The sequence below is a fragment of the Pseudophryne corroboree genome, chromosome 2, assembly GCF_028390025.1.
Source record: "Pseudophryne corroboree isolate aPseCor3 chromosome 2, aPseCor3.hap2, whole genome shotgun sequence".
Taxonomy (NCBI): Eukaryota; Metazoa; Chordata; class Amphibia; order Anura; family Myobatrachidae; genus Pseudophryne; species Pseudophryne corroboree.
In genome coordinates, this window is record NC_086445.1 from 199,297,113 (window position 1) to 199,317,661 (window position 20,549).

General features: G+C 46.1%; 1 long non-coding RNA gene across 1 annotated transcript in view; it reads right to left on the reverse strand.

Annotated features, from left to right (window-relative positions):
- LOC135008690 (uncharacterized) overlaps positions 1 to 20,549 on the reverse strand; it is a 358,352-nt gene that overhangs the window by 43,371 nt on the left and 294,432 nt on the right. Inside the window, exon 2 of the long non-coding RNA XR_010208347.1 lies at positions 3,445 to 3,683. This is a non-coding gene — a long non-coding RNA (uncharacterized LOC135008690). The remainder of the gene's footprint in view (positions 1 to 3,444; positions 3,684 to 20,549) is intronic.

Consider the following 20,549-nt stretch of genomic DNA (forward strand, 5'->3'; position numbering starts at 1 on the left):
GACACATTTGGGTGAGCCAGTGTGTGAAGAAAAGGGGCAATGGATGGGTTAGGGTGAGATAAATAGGTTTTGAGAACCCGTTTGAAGGTTTGAATATAGGCGGAGGGTCTGATAATCCAAGTAATTACAATAAACAGCAAACTCTAGAAACCAAATTGACTATATTGCTTCTGAAGGTCATAGTTACCTTATTGAGTATGGAAAGGAGAGTTCTCAGACACCTTAAAGACCAAATAGGAATGTGAAAATGAATGCGGAAACCTTGCTGCCAGGGTAAATACTGGCTGCTTTTGCTTGTAGCCCACAAATGCTGAACAGCTTGATTTTTACATGCCATTTTAGATTTGAGTTAGGACACGCTACTCCCACATCTAAATCTCCCTGCACATTTTAAATAGGCCCCACCTGCAGTGCAGCACGGTTTTACCAAGGTGCAACGTTAGTTGCACTGTTTTACTTTATTGCAAAGTCAGAATCAACCGTTTATAGGGGGTGATTCACTGGCGTATCTATAATGCGTGCAGTGTGTGCGGTGCACACGTGCCCGAGTCCCCACCACACACACTGCACCCATTTTTTAATACTTACCTCTCTGGAGTCCCGCACAGATGTCAGCAGCGCTGTGGAATCACTGTGAAAATGGCTCAGCTGCCATTTTCACTGTGTTCTGCTCATGCGCAGTAGAGGAATCCCTGGGAAAATGGCCGCTGCACCATTTTCCCAGTGATCTGTGCATGTGCAGTAGAGTCTGAGCCCTCTAGTGGTCAGATTCCCCAGTGCTGCCATCAGAGAGGAGGGGGCTCGAATGGAGGAGACAGCACACAGGCCTCCTCCTCTCTTAAAGCGCCCCTGAGGTGATTTAAATTGTTTTGGGTGCCCCTCGCTTTGCATCTATATGAATGGGCACCTGATGGAGCAATTCAATTGTGTGCAACTGCTAAGGGGGTGATTCACTAAGGATTGCATAAGCAATCCTCTGTGCAGTTTCCCGATGGTGGGGAAATTGCACATGCCAGGACCAGTTCTGCACATGTGCAGAATGGGTCCTGTGATGCAACTGACAGGCAGAGGCGTTCGGAGGAAGGGGCTATTTTAGACGAGTTCATCCGCTTTACCTGGTGCTTTTAGGCCTGTCAATACTTATGAGCGCCCAAATGGAGACACCGTTGAATTGCTCCTTTGGGCACCTATTCATATAAATGACCAGTGGGGGCACGCAAAACAATTGAATTGCTACCATAGTGTCTATAGAGGAGATTAACCAAACAGGAATTACACACATACAAAGTTGCAGCTGAAGCACTATGAATCATCGCATGAGAAAAAGCAGCAGTAGCTGCATCGGAGCCCTTCTTACACAGATTCAGACACAGTCGCACAGAAATATACTAATGTCACACACATAATTGATCAGAGCAAGCCGGATATGTAGTTTTGATGCTGTCAGAGGTTTTATTTACACAAATATAAGGGCTATTTGTGAGAAAAAGCATATGAGGACACATCTGTGAAGGAATGTTTTACAGATTTCAACCATTATTATTTCCAGTATTTATTAGATGAGCGAGTTACTGATTACGAGTGGATCTGAGTCCCGGCTTGGATGTCCTGCCATGTTCAGATCCGGAAACCAAGCAAAATGTCATCTTTCAGCTGTCAGATCTCAGTGTCTATCCTGTACCCCAGTGCCTCGGACGACTGGCGCTGTTCCTGTAAACCCCATGTCCTTCTAGTGCCCGCTGACTGGGAGATCTTCTGGCAAACTGAGTACTATGATTAACAGTCCACATACACAGGCAGGGTCAGACTGGCCCACAGGGGTACAGGGGAAATCTCTGGTGGGCATAATGCCTGATGGCACCACCCCTTCCTCTAATGTCAGGTTTCAGACAGTTCCCTTAAATTATATATTATTACTCTATTACAGAGTCAGTTACCTGCTAGAGCAGACCATGCTGCACTATATAGTATCTAAAAAGTAGCCCACCTCACCCATACCTTACTGGAGTATTCAGTTTTCCCAATTCCTGCACAGTTTTTGAAACAAAAGGGTGTACTGTGACTTTTGAATCAATCTGTATATATACAGTGGACGAAGTGGAAATTATGAAGAGGGGGTATGGAAAAAGGAAAGGGTTAGTGCGCGCCGAGGGTGAAAAAATAGGGGCGTGGCTTCATGGGGAAGGGGAATGGCCACAGAATAGTACCAATTCATATTACACAACACAGTAGTACCCCTTATACACATTATGCCAGGTAGAGCCCCCTATTCAACACAGGAAAAACAAACACAGGAAAAAAAACTGATTCATGCCCTTTACATTATTTGTCATTTCTGCTCTTTATTGTAATGCCCCTTACACATTGTACCACACACCGTAATGCCCAATCCGCATTATTCCACACACCGTAATGTCCATTCCACATTATGCCACACATTACGCCATACACTGTAATGCCCATTACACATTATTCCACATACAGTTACACCATTTTATGCTCCACACACAATAATGTCCCTTACAAATTATGCCCACAGTAAGGCCTTTAATTATTTTTAAATAACCTGCTCATTGCCAGGGGTCTCATGCTTGTTGCCAATGGTTTCATACCCTGTGTTCCATGCTCGTTGCTAGTGGTTTCATGCTCATTGTGAGGGCACTATTTTTAAAAGGACTAAAGGCGCTAGGCGCCAATTTTAAAATGTAATACTGGCTCTAGGCGCCTAATGTAAAAACTTTTTTAATTATTTTTTTTAAATGTTTGCTCGGCCGGACCCTCTCAGTGATAGGTTAACCACCAGTGCAGCAGGGGATGTATAGAGCCACTGCAGCCAGGAGACCAGGGCCACAGCGCTCAGTGCTGACTGCACAAGGCGGCACTGGCAAGTGCTAGCCTCGGGTGCACTGCGCTGGGGAAACTGGGGGGGGGGTGGGGGGGTGAGAAGTTGCTGCAGCCAGAAGAGCTGTCCCTGGCTGCAGCAATCAGTGCCAAGCGCTGGGGACGGGGAGCTCCACTCCCGTCACCCCAGCCACACAAGGCACAAGGAGAGCTGGGAAAATTACTTCTGGTGTGACGGCAGGGGGAGGACGGACCACGCAGGGGACAGGGAGCTCACTACTTTGCTAGGCCCTTCTCAGTGCTTGAAGTGGCGGTATGCCGTTGCATACCGCCCCACTTCGAGCAATATATATATATATATATATATATATATATATATACGAACTGTTAACCGGCACTCTCACTTCCTCAATCAGCTGCCGCGGTGCCCGTTACGCATACAAATAGTCCATTCCAGATATGGCACTCTGCGGTCTCTTTCAGGAAATAAATACAGCTCACAACAAAGCTTGCATCAGCGATGTTTCGGCTTTAATAGCCTTTGTCAAGCATTATAACCATCACAACATAACAATCAATAATGTGCAGCTTAAATACCCTTACCTCTCTCCACGCCGCCACGGACTCCCTCCCGCATCTGGTCGCGTCACTCCGTCTTCCGGGTCCACCGTCCTATTCCCACCGCCTCTAATCACCACGCGTTGCCATGGAGACAAGCAGTCGTTGCCGGAAACGTTGGTTCTCCTGTTCTGAACGCGGCGATCGTGTGTGTATGTCACAGGACAGTGTACCGGGACCTGTAGACGTCCCACTCATCAGCGGGATCAGGAGATCCATGGGGTCTGGAAAGTAAATAAAACACCAATAAACAACGTGACATATAAACAAAACAAAATAAAAACATTACAGAACATTAAAAACATATTGAGCTCACTTACACATACTTTTTCCTTCATACATTCATAGACTGCATTAGTATAATGAAGATATATGAATGACTCTTACTGCTAAGTTAAACGGTGGAACATATCACAGGAATATACTGAGATTCAATTGATCGTTAAGCCCTTTTGGTTTCACTGTTTCTAAAAGGTGAATCCACTTGGCTTCACATTGAAGTAACTTCCTATCCTATCACCCTGTCTCCCATCGTCCGGGACATGGTCGATAATCATGTGGCGTAAATTGGCCATACTGTGTTTGGCCTCTTTAAAATGTCTGGCGATGGGTTGCTCCAAGCCTTTACCACCCAGTGCCGCCCGAATAGAGGACCTATGTAGGGCCATACGTTAACGACATGTCCGTATGGTTTTCCCCACATAACAAGGTCCGCAGGGACATTTAATCAAATAGATAATATAAGAACTGGTGCAAGTAAGGGCATGTCTAATTTCATATCTGCGACCCATATGGGGATGAAAAAAATACTTCCCCGCTGTCATGTGGCCACAGGTTGTACACCCTGTGCACTTGTAGCAACCATTGCTACGTCTGCTTACACTATCTAGGGATTGTAACTGTTTCGTGATATCGGCATGTACTGTCCAATCACAAATGTTTTTACCCCTCTGGTAACAATGTCTAATGGTGGAGTGTTTAAGACTCTTGATGTCACTTTGGATTACAGGCCATAAGTCGGCACTACTTTTTCTGATTTTATTGTGTGCTACTGTGTACCTATGTACCCAATTTAAGGTTTCCTTAGACGCATGCTTGGTCTTTTTCACTACTTTGATAATGTCATCTCGGTACCCTCTCGCTCTAAACTTTTTAGACATCATGTCCCGATTTTGATCAAACACGTGCTCCTCACTAGTAATTCTCCTAGCCCTCAAAAACTGAGAGTAGGGAAGACTATTGATGGTAGCCTGCGGGTGAAAGCTATCTGCTCTCAGTAATGTGTTTCTATCCGTTTTCTTTGAATAAATACTAGTGTGAATGTTCATATCTCTATCTAGATTAATCCTAACATCAAGATATGTAATCTCTTCACAACTGATGGTATAGGTGAATTTGATGGGACAATCTAAGCCATTAATCTGTTCAACCAATTCTTGTAACTCAACATATGTCCCCTTCCAATACAGAATCACATCATCTATATAGCGTTTGTAAAACACTATCTGATCCCTAACCTCCCGGTTAAAGAACAAGGATTTTTCCAATACAGACATATACGTATTGGCGTACACAGGGGCCACAGGGTACCCCTTGGCATACCCTGAGCATTGATTGTAGTAGCGCCCATTAAAATAGAAGTAATTCCGTTTAAGGACCATTTCCAATAATAAAAGGAAGAAATCTAAATACGGACCCTCATACAACGCATTTCCTCTCAATAATGTCCTCACTGCCTGAAGACCTCCTAAATGAGGGATGTTAGTGTAAAGACTATTGATATTGAGGGTGCACTTCCACATATTTTGGGGCAATTCTCCCAACTTAAGAAGTAGATCTGTTGTATCCCTCAAGTATGTGTCACCCGCCTGGACGCAAGGCTGGAGATAATGATCCAAAAATTTGAAAATGTTATTAAACAATGAATCCCTCGCGGAGACGAAGGGGCCGACCAGGCGGGTCACACATACTCTTGTGGATCTTGGGAAGCGTATATAGAAGCGGAACCCTCTGTGTATCCACTTTAAGAAAGTTACAGGTGTCAGCATTGATGATACCATCATCCTTAGCCTTCTCCAAGATAGTATCAATCACAGCTTTATATTGAAAGGTAGGGTCAGAAGTTAGTGGCAGATAGACGCTTGTTACAGATAATTGTTTATCAATCTCGTCACAGTACTTGTCAACGTCCATCACAACCACCCCTCCCCCCTTATCCGCAGCCCTGATTGCAATCTTATTATTGCTGCTTAACCCCTTAAGAGTTTGGAAGCTTTCTGATCATTCACCACCTGTACATCCAGCGATTTCATAAAACTTTGTATAGCAATGTTACTGGAAACCGGATCAAATTGTGACTTCCTCTTAAAGGTGAATCCACTTGGCTTCACAATGAAGTAACTTCCTATGCCGCGGTCAGAACAGGAGAACCAGCGTTTCTGGCAACGACCACTGGTCTCCATGGCAACACGCGGTGATTGGAGGCGGTGGGAATAGGACGGTGGACTTGGAAGACGGAGCAATGCGACCGGATGCGGGAGGGAGTCCGTGGCGGCGTGGAGAGAGGTAAGGGTATTTAAGCTGCACATTATTGATTGTTATGTTGTGATGGTTATAATGCTTGACAAAGGCTATTAAAGCCAAAACGTCGCTGATGCAAGCTTTGTTGTGAGCTGTATTTATTTCCTGAAAGAGACCACAGAGTGCCATATCTGGAATGGACTATTAGTCTGCGGCACTCACTCGGGACTTGTCAGTAATAAACAGTACAGAGACAAGCTGCTGTCTTTGTGCTGTTTATTACTGACAAGTCCCGAGGGAGTGCCGCCGCGAGGTAAAGGAGGGCACCCGGGCATCATTAATAGAGGTTTTGAGTGGCGAGATCCATTACTATATATATATATATATATATATTCTAAAAGTAACTGCTGTGTGTTTGTGACGCTGCTCTGTTGCTTCATTTAACCCGCCAGCCTTTGGCCAATACTGATGAAAACAATATTGTGAACTAAGAGGTGGTCAAAACTAACTGTAAATTAATGTTATTGAGATTACTGAATCAATGGGGCCAGATGGGATACATCCAAAGATACTAAAATAGCTTAAAGATGTACTAGATGTCACTAGCTACAGATGCAATTCCAGAGGAATGGAAGAGAGGGAATGTAGTACCATTGCACAAAGTGGAAGCAAGAAAAAGCAAGTAACTACAGTCTAGTAAGCCTTACATCAGTAGTAGAGAAGGTAATGGAAACACTATTAAAAGGAAGAGTTGTGGAATATCTTAAACAATTTACAGGATCCCAAAACAGCATAGATTTACTGGTGGGAGATCATGCCAAACAAATGTTACTGATTTTTTTTTTTACTACGTCACTAAAGTAATAGATATAGGGGGTGGTGTTGTAGATGTAGCATATCTAGACTTTAGTTAGGCATTTTACACAGTCCCGCATCGCAGACTGCTAAATAAAATCAAAAGCGTGGGATTGGATTATACAACAGTTAAATGGATAAGAACCTGGTTGCAGGATAGCAAACAGTTGTAATAAATGGAGTGCATTCTATGGAGGGAAATGTTACCAGTGGAGTACCCCAGGGATCTGTACTTGGATCAGTGCTCTTTAATACAGTATGTTTGTGTTGGTGACATTGCAAATGGTATTGAAGGAAAAGTGTGCCAGTTTGCAGATGACACAATGCTATGCAACAAGGTAGACACAAGCTTCACTGATTGGCCAACCCCTGTCTCCATGTTGCGGGCAGCCGAGCAGCGCATTGGGAGGCTGCACTGCTCGGCCAGCTTGTCTTCTTCTGGTATTTGCCAAAAGTGCCAGATGGCAAGTCCGTCCTTGGTTATAGCTAAGGGAATAAGTACATAGTAAGCAAAGGATGGTAATATATGTATAAAAAAATCCTGTATATGAAATATGAATAAGCAGTGACTTTAGTGGTCATCAATTAATGTGTTTATTAGAAAAATTTGCACATTCCAAAACACACCACCTTGAAATGTTTCTAAATACATAGGGCATATTACTCCCCAAAAAGGCAATAAGTGGGAATGATTGACTGATAAGTATTTGAAATGTCAAATGCCAAACGCAGATTTAATGCACTGCTTCTGGACATGTCCTCCCTTTTACAGCAGAGTGGGCAGTTTTTGGGATATTCCCTACCGGTCAAAGAATCGCAAAAGGTTGCAAAAAATTATTGCTGACTGTTAGTGCGCCTGCACGAAAGTCTATGGGATCATTCAGACTCGTTCGCACACGGCATTTTTTTGCAGCCGTTCGAACAGGTGTGAACTGCGCATGCGTGTAACCCGCAATGCACAGGCACGTCTCTCCCGTTGAAGGGGGTCGCCGGAGAGCGACGGCTTCTACGACGGAAGCGATCGCAGGGTAAATCGCAAGAAGATTAAAAGACAGAAAGCATTCCTGGGCCGTAACTCACCATTTTCTGGGAGTGTCGGGAAATACGCAGGCGTGCCCGGCAGTTCCGGAGGAGGGTTCCTGACGTCACCGTCAGCCAAGATCGTCACAGTATCTGAGTAAGCCCTGGGCTGTGCAGAAACTGCACAATCTTTGGTTTGTGCAGCTCACTACACAGGCCATCGCACCCCTGCAAAGCCCTTACCCCCTCCCCCTGTAGGCGGCAGTGCCGTAACTAGACATTTTAGCGCTGTGTGCATGAAATGACATCGGTGACCCCCCTCCTTTTATGTAAAATAGGGGCAGTGCGCGCCGTAGGCACGCGGGGAAAATATAGGGGCGTGGCTTCATGGGGGAGGGGTGTGGCCACCAAATAATACCAATTCATATTACAGTGCACAGTAGTCTCCATTATTCAAATTACGTCGCACAGTAGCGCAACTACACCAGGTAGAGCCCCTTTTACACATTATGGCAGACAGATTCCCCTTTTTACACATTAAGGCAGACAGAGTCTACCTTTTACACATTACGGCAGACATAGTCCACCTTTTACACATTACGGCAGACAGAGTCCCCCTTTTTACATATTACGGCAGACAGCGTCCCCTTTTTACACATTACGGCAGACATCATCTCCTTTTCACACATTACGGCCGGCAGCGTCCCCTTTTTACATATTGCGGCAGACAGTATCCCCTTTTTACACTTATGGCAGACAGCGTCCCCTTTTTACACATTACGGCAGACAGTCCCCCTTTTTACACATTACAGCAGACAGAGTCCCCCTTTTACACATTAGGTAGACAGGATAGGGGATGAGGGAAGCACATACCAGCATTCACAGCAGCGGGGGCCAGCCTATGTGGAAGGAGAGGGACAGCTGCAGCGGTGCCGCAATGAATTACAGTGCGCTGCTGCAGCTCCCTCCTCCCATTCCCTCCTCTTCCCTCTCCCCTGCACCTGGAGCTGCTCCTCTCCTCGCTTTGGCACACACAGGAGGCTTGTAATGAGTCAATTTGACTCATTACAATGCCGCTGACTTTAAGGAAAGCGGACAGTTGCGCCCTCAGGGCGACTGCACTGTGTGCCAGGCATACCTGGCACACATGTAGTTATGGCCCTGGTAGGCGGCGATTACCTGGTCGCAGCAGTACAAAAAATAGCCTGCGTGCGACCAGGTCTGAATGACCCCCTATATTACAGGTGTGGATTTAAGAAAAAGTTATACCATGTGTTTACCACGGATCTTGTTGAAACCAAACTGAGTAAGGTTACTCTGGTAGGCAATTTTTTTGACTGCTGGGAAAGCTATGTAGCCACTCTACAAATAGATTACCAGAACAGAATTAAATCTGCGTTATATAACAATGAATGGTATGAAACGCGGGTATTCGGGGGGGATCCTCCTTTTGCCTAGCAACAAAAGAAAATACATTTTTTTTTATTTTTTGTTGGCTCAAACTGGATGGGCGGGCCGTGGCCTCTGGTCCTCTCACGCTCCCGAGACGGGTGAAATAGACGTGTAGTGACATAGTGCAATTTCCTATCGTAACTTTAATATACGATATGTTATTTGATGAACATGAACAATTCAACTTTGCTGTTCTGAAAAACGGTTTATGTATGGAACTCCTCTTAATGACCGAAATGTATAACCAACATTGTTATATACTGCTGTTTTGACTGTATTGTGAAGTGATGCATGAATAAATAGATATTTGAAAAAAAAAAATAAATTCACTCACACTTCTATGACCTGTATAAGAACATTTGGCCTGGTGTCTCTTGCCTCTATAGTTATACAGGTTGAGTATCCCATATCCAAATATTCCGAAATACGGACTTTTTTGAGTGAGAGTGAGATAGTGAAACCTTTGTTTTTTGATAGCTCAATGTACACAAACTTTGTTTAATACACAAAGTTATTAAAAATATTGTATTAAATGACCTTCAGGCTGTGTATATAAGGTGTATATGAAACATAAATGAATTGTGTGAATGTAGACACACTTTGCTTAATGCACAAAGTTATAAAAAAAATATTGTCTAAAATGACCTTCAGGCTGTGTGTATAAGGTGTATACAGTATGTAACATAAATACATTTTGTGCTTAGATTTAGGTCCCATCACCATGATATCTCATTATGGTATGCAATTATTCCAAACTACGGAAAAATCCGATATCCAAAATACCTCTGGTCCCAAGCATTTTGGATAAGGTATACTCAACCTGTATACTCAGAAATAACAGAAGGGGTATATTGGGATTGGGAATATTTATCAAATCTTGGTGAGATAACGTTGAGAGGGGTGGTAGTCATGTGACCGCCGGTCGGCTGACCGACAGTCACATGACCTCCTCCGTGAGCCCGACGGCTCACTATCCCGATGGTCGGCATGCCGACCAACAGGGACTATTTCCACTCGTGGGTGTCCACGACACCCATAGAGTGGGAATAGAACCCGTGGCGACCGCAGGTCGCCACCGAGCCCGCAAGGGGCTTGCTGCACTCGCCCCTACCCGCCGGGATCCCAGCGTCGGTATGCTGCCGGGATCCCGGCGTCGGTAAGGTGACCGGCGGTCAGGAGACCGCCGGTCACCCGTACTACACCCGTTGAGAGAAATAAGGTACCAACTAATCAGCTACTAAATACTAGTGATGTGCACCGGACATTTTTCGGGTTTTGTGTTTTGGTTTTGGATTCGGTTCCGCGGCCGTGTTTTGGATTCGGACGCGTTTTGGCAAAACCTCACCGAAATTTTTTTGTCGGATTCGGGTGTGTTTTGGATTCGGGTGTTTTTTACAAAAAACCCTAAAAAACAGCTTAAATCATTGAATTTGGGGGTCATTTTGATCCCATAGTTTTATTAACCTCAATAACCATAATTTCCACTCATTTCCAGTCTATTCTGAACACCTCACACCTCACAATATTATTTTTAGTCCTAAAATTTGCACCGAGGTCGCTGGATGGCTAAGCTAAGCGACACAAGTGGCCGACACAAACACCTGGCCCATCTAGGAGTGGCACTGCAGTGTCAGGCAGGATGGCACTTCAAAAAAATAGTCCCCAAACAGCACTTGATGCAAAGAAAAAAAGAGGCGCACCAAGGTCGCTGTGTGACTAAGCTAAGCGACACAAGTGGCCGACACAAACACCTGGCCCATCTAGGAGTGGCACTGCAGTGTCAGGCAGGATGGCACTTCAAAAAAATAGTCCCCAAACAACACATGATGCAAAGAAAAAAAGAGGCGCACCAAGGTCGCTGTGTGACTAAGCTAAGCGACACAAGTGGCCGACACAAACACCTGGCCCATCTAGGAGTGGCACTGCAGTGTCAGGCAGGATGGCACCTCAAAAAAATAGTCCCCAAACAACACATGATGCAAAGAAAAAAAGAGGCGCACCAAGGTCGCTGTGTGACTAAGCTAAGCGACACAAGTGGCCGACACAAACACCTGGCCCATCTAGGAGTGGCACTGCAGTGTCAGGCAGGATGGCACCTCAAAAAAATTGTCCCCAAACAGCACATGATGCAAAGAAAAAAAGAGACGCACCAAGGTCGCTGTGTGACTAAGCTAAGCGAAACAAGTGGCCGACACAAACACCTGGCCCATCTAGGAGTGGCACTGCAGTGTCAGGCAGGATGGCACTTCAAAAAAATTGTCCCCAAACAGCACATGATGCAAAGAAAAAAAGAGGCGCACCAAGGTCGCTGTGTGACTAAGCTAAGCGACACAAGTGGCCGACACAAACACCTGGCCCATCTAGTAGTGGCACTGCAGTGTCAGGCAGGATGGCACTTCAAAAAAATTGTCCCCAAACAGCACATGATGCAAAGAAAAATTAAAGAAAAAAGAGGTGCAAGATGGAATTGTCCTTGGGCCCTCCCACCCACCCTTATGTTGTATAAACAGGACATGCACACTTTAACGAACCCATCATTTCAGCGACAGGGTCTGCCACACGACTGTGACTGAAATGACTGGTTGGTTTGGGCCCCCACCAAAAAAAGAAGCAATCAATCTCTCCTTGCACAAACTGGCTCTACAGAGGCAAGATGTCCACCTCATCATCATCCTCCGATTCCTCACCCCTTTCACTGTGTACATCCCCCTCCTCACAGATTATTAATTCGTCCCCACTGGAATCCACCATCTCAGGTCCCTGTGTACTTTGTGGAGGCAATTGCTGCTGGTGAATGTCTCCATGGAGGAATTGATTATAATTCATTTTGATGAACATCATCTTCTCCACATTTTCTGGAAGTAACCTCGTACGCCGATTGCTGACAAGGTGAGCGGCTGCACTAAACACTCTTTCGGAGTACACACTGGAGGGAGGGCAACTTAGGTAGAATAAAGCCAGTTTGTGCAAGGGCCTCCAAATTGCCTCTTTTTCCTGCCAGTATATGTACGGACTGTCTGACGTGCCTACTTGGATGCGGTCACTAATATAATCCTCCACCATTCTTTCAATGGTGAGAGAATCATATGCAGTGACAGTAGACGACATGTCAGTAATCGTTGGCAGGTCCTTCAGTCCGGACCAGATGTCAGCACTCGCTCCAGACTGCTCTGCATCACCGCCAGCGGGTGGGCTCGGAATTCTTAGCCTTTTCCTCGCACCCCCAGTTGCGGGAGAATGTGAAGGAGGAGATGTTGACAGGTCACGTTCCGCTTGACTTGACAATTTTCTCACCAGCAGGTCTTTGAACCTCTGCAGACTTGTGTCTGCCGGAAATAGAGATACAACGTAGGTTTTAAATCTAGGATCGAGCACGGTGGCCAAAATGTAGTGCTCTGATTTCAACAGATTGACCACCCGTGAATCCTGGTTAAGCGAATTAAGGGCTCCATCTACAAGTCCCACATGCCTAGCGGAATCGCTCTGTTTTAGCTCCTCCTTCAATGTCTCCAGCTTCTTCTGCAAAAGCCTGATGAGGGGAATGACCTGACTCAGGCTGGCAGTGTCTGAACTGACTTCACGTGTGGCAAGTTCAAAGGGTTGCAGAACCTTGCACAACGTTGAAATCATTCTCCACTGCACTTGAGTCAGGTGCATTCCCCCTCCTTTGCCTATATCGTGGGCAGATGTATAGGCTTGAATGGCCTTTTGCTGCTCCTCCATCCTCTGAAGCATATAGAGGGTTGAATTCCACCTCGTTACCACCTCTTGCTTCAGATGATGGCAGGGCAGGTTCAGGAATGTTTGGTGGTGCTCCAGTCTGTACGCGGTGGCTGAATGCCGAAAGTGGCCCGCAATTCTTCGGGCCACCGACAGCATCTCTTGCACGCCCCTGTCGTTTTTTAAATAATTCTGCACCACCAAATTCAATGTATGTGCAAAACATGGGACGTGCTGGAATTTGCCCAGATGTAATGCACGCACAATATTGCTGGCGTTGTCCGATGTCACAAATCCCCAGGAGAGTCAAATTGGAGTAAGCCATTCTGCGATGATCTTCCTCAGTTCCCGTAAGAGGTTGTCAGCTGTGTGCCTCTTCTGGAAAGCGGTGATACAAAGCGTAGCCTGCCTAGGAACGAGTTGGCGTTTGCGAGATGCTGCTACCGGTGCCGCCGCTGCTGTTCTTGCTGCGGGAGGCAATACATCTACCCAGTGGGCTGTCACAGTCATATAGTCCTGAGTCTGCCCTGCTCCACTTGTCCACATGTCCGTGGTTAAGTGGACATTGGGTACAACTGCATTTTTTAGGACACTGGTGAGTCTTTTTCTGAGGTCTGTGTACATTTTCGGTATCGCTTGCCTAGAGAAATGGAACCTAGATGGTATTTGGTACCGGGGACACAGTACCTCAATCAAGTCTCTAGTTGGCTCTGAATTAACGGTGGATACTGGAACCACGTTTCTCACCGCCCAGGCTGCCAAGGCCTGAGTTATCTGCTTTGCAGCAGGATGACTGCTGTGATATTTCATCTTCCTCGCAAAGGACTGTTGGACAGTCAATTGCTTACTGGAAGTAGTACAAGTGGTCTTCCGACTTCCCCTCTGGGATGATGATTGACTCCCAGCAGCTACAACAGCAGCGCCAGCAGCAGTAGGCGTTACACTCAAGGATGCATCAGAGGAATCCCAGGCAGGAGAGGACTCGTCAGACTTGCCAGTGACATGGCCTGCAGGACTATTGGCTTTCCTGGGCAAGGAGGAAATTGACACTGAGGGAGTTGGTGGTGTGGTTTGCAGGAGCTTGGTTACAAGAGGAAGGGATTTAGTGGTCAGTGGACTGCTTCCGCTGTCACCCAAAGTTTTTGAACTTGTCACTGACTTATGATGAATGCGCTGCAGGCGACCGACGTATAAGGGAGGATGTTCCGAGGTGGTTAACGTCCTTACCCCTACTTATTACAGTTTGACAAAAGCAACACACGGCTTGACACCTGTTGTCCGCATTTGTGTTGAAATAATTCCACACCGAAGAGCTGATTTTTTTTGTATTTTGACCAGGCATGTCAATGGCCATATTCGTCCCACGGACAACAGGTGTCTCCCCGGGTGCCTGACTTAAACAAACCACCTCACCATCAGAATCCTCCTTGTCAATTTCCTCCCCAGCGCCAGCAACACCCATATCCTCATCCTGGTGTACTTCAACAGTGACATCTTCAATTTGACTATCAGGAACTGGACTGCGGGTGCTCCTTCCAGCACTTGCAGGGGGCGTGCAAATGGTGGAAGGCGCAAGCTCTTCCCGTCCAGTGTTGGGAAGGTCAGGCATCGCAACCGACACAATTGGACTCTCCTTGGGTATTTGTGATTTAGAAGAACGCACAGTTCTTTGCTGTGCTTTTGCCAGCTTAAGTCTTTTCTTTTTTCTAGCGAGAGGATGAGTGCTTACATCCTCATGTGAATCTGAACCACTAGCCATTAACATAGGCCAGGGCCTCAGCCGTTCCTTGCCACTCCGTGTCGTAAATGGCATATTGGCAAGTTTACGCTTCTCCTCAGACGCTTTTAATTTTGATTTTTGGGTCATTTTACTGAACTTTTGTTTTTTGGATTTTACATGCTCTCTACTATGACATTGGGCATCGGCCTTGGCAGACGACGTTGATGGCATTTCATCGTCTCGGCCATGACTAGTGGCAGCAGCTTCAGCACGAGGTGGAAGTGGATCTTGATCTTTCCCTATTTTAACCTCCACATTTTTGTTCTCCATTTTTTAATGTGTGGAATTATATGCCAGTATCAATAGCAATGGCCTACTACTATATATACTGCGCACAACTGAAATGCACCACAGGTATGGATGGATAGTATACTTGACGACACAGAGGTAGGTAGAGCAGTGGCCTTCCGTACCGTACTGCTATATATACTAGAGATGAGCGGGTTCGGTTTCTTTGAATCCGAACCCGCACGAACTTCACTTTTTTTTTCACGGGTCCGAGCGACTCGGATCTTCCCGCCTTGCTCGGTTAACCCGAGCGCGCCCGAACGTCATCATGACGCTGTCGGATTCTCGCGAGACTCGGATTCTATATAAGGAGCCGCGCGTCGCCGCCATTTTCACACGTGCATTGAGATTGATAGGGAGAGGACGTGGCTGGCGTCCTCTCCATTTAGATTAGATTTAGAAGAGAGAGAGAGAGAGAGATTGCTGTGATACTGTAGATTAGAAGAGAGTGCAGAGTGCAGACAGAGTTTAGTGACTGACGACCACAGTGACCAGTGACCACCAGAGACAGTGCAGTTGTTTGTTTTATTTAATATATCCGTTCTCTGCCTGAAAAAAACGATACACAGTCACACAGTGACTCAGTCTGTGTGCACTGCTCAGCCCAGTGTGCTGCACATCAATGTATTGTATATAAAGCTTATAATTGTGGGGGAGACTGGGGAGCACTGCAGGTTGTTATAGCAGGAGCCAGGAGTACATGATAAATAATATTATATTAAAATTAAACAGTGCACACTTTTGCTGCAGGAGTGCCACTGCCAGTGTGACTAGTGGTGACCAGTGCCTGACCACCAGTATATTAGTAGTATTGTATACTATCTCTTTATCAACCAGTCTATATTAGCAGCAGACACAGTACAGTGCGGTAGTTCACGGCTGTGGCTACCTCTGTGTCGGCACTCGGCAGGCAGTCCGTCCATCCATAATTGTATTATATACCACCTAACCGTGGTTTTTTTTTTCTTTCTTTATATCGTCGTCATAGTCATACTAGTTGTTACGAGTATACTACTATCTCTTTATCAACCAGTGTACAGTGCGGTAGTTCACGGCTGTGGCTACCTCTGTGTCGGAACTCGGCAGGCAGTCCGTCCATCCATAATTGTATTATAATATATACCACCTAACCGTGGTTTTTTTTTCGTTCTTTATACCGTCGTCATACTAGTTGTTACGAGTATACTACTATCTCTTTATCAACCAGTGTACAGTGCGGTAGTTCACGGCTGTGGCTACCTCTGTGTCGGAACTCGGCAGGCAGTCCGTCCATCCATAATTGTATTATAATATATACCACCTAACCGTGGTTTTTTTTTCGTTCTTTATACCGTCGTCATACTAGTTGTTACGAGTATACTACTATCTCTTTATCAACCAGTGTACAGTGCGGTAGTTCACGGCTGTGGCTACCTCTGTGTCGGAACTCGGCAGGCAGTCCGTCCATCCATAATTGTATTATAATATATACCACCTAACCGTGGTTTTTTTTTCGTTCTTTATACCGTCGTCATACTAGTTGTTACGAGTATACTACTATCTCTTTATCAACCAGTGTACAGTGCGGTAGTTCACGGCTGTGGCTACCTCTGTGTCGGCACTCGGCAGGCAGTCCGTCCAACCATAATTGTATTATATACCACCTAACCGTGGTTTTTTTTTCATTCTTTATACCGTCGTCATACTAGTTGTTACGAGTATACTACTATCTCTTTATCAACCAGTGTACAGTGCGGTAGTTCACGGCTGTGGCTACCTCTGTGTCGGCACTCGGCAGGCAGTCCGTCCAACCATAATTGTATTATATACCACCTAACCGTGGTTTTTTTTTCATTCTTTATACCGTCGTCATACTAGTTGTTACGAGTATACTACTATCTCTTTATCAACCAGTGTACAGTGCGGTAGTTCACGGCTGTGGCTACCTCTGTGTCGGCACTCGGCAGCCCGTCCATAATTGTATATACCAGTGACCTAACCGTGGTTTTTTTTTCTTTCTTTATACATACATACTAGTTACGAGTATACTATCTCTTTATCAACCAGTCTATATATTAGCAGCAGACACAGTACAGTGCGGTAGTTCACGGCTGTGGCTACCTCTGTGTCGGCACTCGGCAGCCCGTCCATAATTGTATATACCACCTAACCGTGGTTTTTTTTTCTTTCTTTATACATACATACTAGTTACGAGTATACTATCTCTTTATCAACCAGTCTATATATTAGCAGCAGACACAGTACAGTGCGGTAGTTCACGGCTGTGGCTACCTCTGTGTCGGCACTCCGCAGCCCGTCCATAATTGTATATACCAGTGACCTAACCGTGGTTTTTTTTTCTTTCTTTATACATACATACTAGTTACGAGTATACTATCTCTTTATCAACCAGTCTATATATTAGCAGCAGACACAGTACAGTGCGGTAGTTCACGGCTGTGGCTACCTCTGTGTCGGCACTCGGCAGCCCGTCCATAATTGTATATACCAGTGACCTAACCGTGGTTTTTTTTCTTTCTTTATACATACATACTAGTTACGAGTATACTATCTCTTTATCAACCAGTCTATATATTAGCAGCAGACACAGTACAGTGCGGTAGTTCACGGCTGTGGCTACCTCTGTGTCGGCACTCGGCAGCCCGTCCATAATTGTATATACCAGTGACCTAACCGTGGTTTTTTTTTCTTTCTTTATACATACATACTAGTTACGAGTATACTATCTCTTTATCAACCAGTCTATATATTAGCAGCAGACACAGTACAGTGCGGTAGTTCACGGCTGTGGCTACCTCTGTGTCGGCACTCGGCAGCCCGTCCATAATTGTATACTAGTATCCAATCCATCCATCTGCATTGTTTACCTGAGGTGCCTTTTAGTTGTGCCTATTAAAATATGGAGAACAAAAATGTTGAGGTTCCAAAATTAGGGAAAGATCAAGATCCACTTCCACCTCGTGCTGAAGCTGCTGCCACTAGTCATGGCCGAGACGATGAAATGCCAGCAACGTCGTCTGCCAAGGCCGATGCCCAATGGCATAGTACAGAGCATGTCAAAACCAAAACACCAAATATCAGTAAAAAAAGGACTCCAAAACCTAAAATAAAATTGTCGGAGGAGAAGCGTAAACTTGCCAATATGCCATTTACCACACGGAGTGGCAAGGAACGGCTGAGGCCCTGGCCTATGTTCATGGCTAGTGGTTCAGCTTCACATGAGGATGGAAGCACTCAGCCTCTCGCTAGAAAACTGAAAAGACTCAAGCTGGCAAAAGCACCGCAAAGAACTGTGCGTTCTTTGAAATCCCAAATCCACAAGGAGAGTCCAATTGTGTCGGTTGCGATGCCTGACCTTCCCAACACTGGACGTGAAGAGCATGCGCCTTCCACCATTTGCACGCCCCCTGCAAGTGCTGGAAGGAGCACCCGCAGTCCAGTTCCTGATAGTCAGATTGAAGATGTCAGTGTTGAAGTACACCAGGATGAGGAGGATATGGGTGTTGCTGGCGCTGGGGAGGAAATTGACCAGGAGGATTCTGATGGTGAGGTGGTTTGTTTAAGTCAGGCACCCGGGGAGACACCTGTTGTCCGTGGGAGGAATATGGCCGTTGACATGCCAGGTGAAAATACCAAAAAAATCAGCTCTTCGGTGTGGAGGTATTTCACCAGAAATGCGGACAACAGGTGTCAAGCCGTGTGTTCCCTTTGTCAAGCTGTAATAAGTAGGGGTAAGGACGTTAACCACCTCGGAACATCCTCCCTTATACGTCACCTGCAGCGCATTCATAATAAGTCAGTGACAAGTTCAAAAACTTTGGGTGACAGCGGAAGCAGTCCACTGACCAGTAAATCCCTTCCTCTTGTAACCAAGCTCACGCAAACCACCCCACCAACTCCCTCAGTGTCAATTTCCTCCTTCCCCAGGAATGCCAATAGTCCTGCAGGCCATGTCACTGGCAAGTCTGACGAGTCCTCTCCTGCCTGGGATTCCTCCGATGCATCCTTGCGTGTAACGCCTACTGCTGCTGGCGCTGCTGTTGTTGCCGCTGGGAGTCGATGGTCATCCCAGAGGGGAAGTCGTAAGCCCACTTGTACTACTTCCAGTAAGCAATTGACTGTTCAACAGTCCTTTGCGAGGAAGATGAAGGATCACAGCAGTCATCCTACTGCAAAGCGGATAACTGAGTCCTTGACAACTATGTTGGTGTTAGACGTGCGTCCGGTATCCGCCGTTAGTTCACAGGGAACTAGACAATTTATTGAGGCAGTGTGCCCCCGTTACCAAATACCATCTAGGTTCCACTTCTCTAGGCAGGCGATACCGAGAATGTACACGGACGTCAGAAAAAGACTCACCAGTCTCCTAAAAAATGCAGTTGTACCCAATGTCCACTTAACCACGGACATGTGGACAAGTGGAGCAGGGCAGGGTCAGGACTATATGACTGTGACAGCCCACTGGGTAGATGTATGGACTCCCGCCGCAAGAACAGCAGCGGCGGCACCAGTAGCAGCATCTCGCAAACGCCAACTCTTTCCTAGGCAGGCTACGCTTTGTATCACCGCTTTCCAGAATACGCACACAGCTGAAAACCTCTTACGGCAACTGAGGAAGATCATCGCGGAATGGCTTACCCCAATTGGACTCTCCTGTGGATTTGTGGCATCGGACAACGCCAGCAATATTGTGTGTGCATTAAATATGGGCAAATTCCAGCACGTCCCATGTTTTGCACATACCTTGAATTTGGTGGTGCAGAATTTTTTAAAAAACGACAGGGGCGTGCAAGAGATGCTGTCGGTGGCCAGAAAAATTGCGGGACACTTTCGGCGTACAGGCACCACGTACAGAAGACTGGAGCACCACCAAAAACTACTGAACCTGCCCTGCCATCATCTGAAGCAAGAAGTGGTAACGAGGTGGAATTTAACCCTCTATATGCTTCAGAGGTTGGAGGAGCAGCAAAAGGCCATTCAAGCCTATACAATTGAGCACGATATAGGAGATGGAATGCACCTGTCTCAAGTGCAGTGGAGAATGATTTCAACGTTGTGCAAGGTTCTGATGCCCTTTGAACTTGCCACACGTGAAGTCAGTTCAGACACTGCCAGCCTGAGTCAGGTCATTCCCCTCATCAGGCTTTTGCAGAAGAAGCTGGAGGCATTGAAGAAGGAGCTAAAAGGGAGCGATTCCGCTAGGCATGTGGGACTTGTGGATGCAGCCCTTAATTCGCTTAACAAGGATTCACGGGTGGTCAATCTGTTGAAATCAGAGCACTACATTTTGGCCACCGTGCTCGATCCTAGATTTAAAGCCTACCTTGGATCTCTCTTTCCGGCAGACACAGGTCTGCTGGGGTTGAAAGACCTGCTGGTGACAAAATTGTCAAGTCAAGCGGAACGCGACCTGTCAACATCTCCTCCTTCACATTCTCCCGCAACTGGGGGTGCG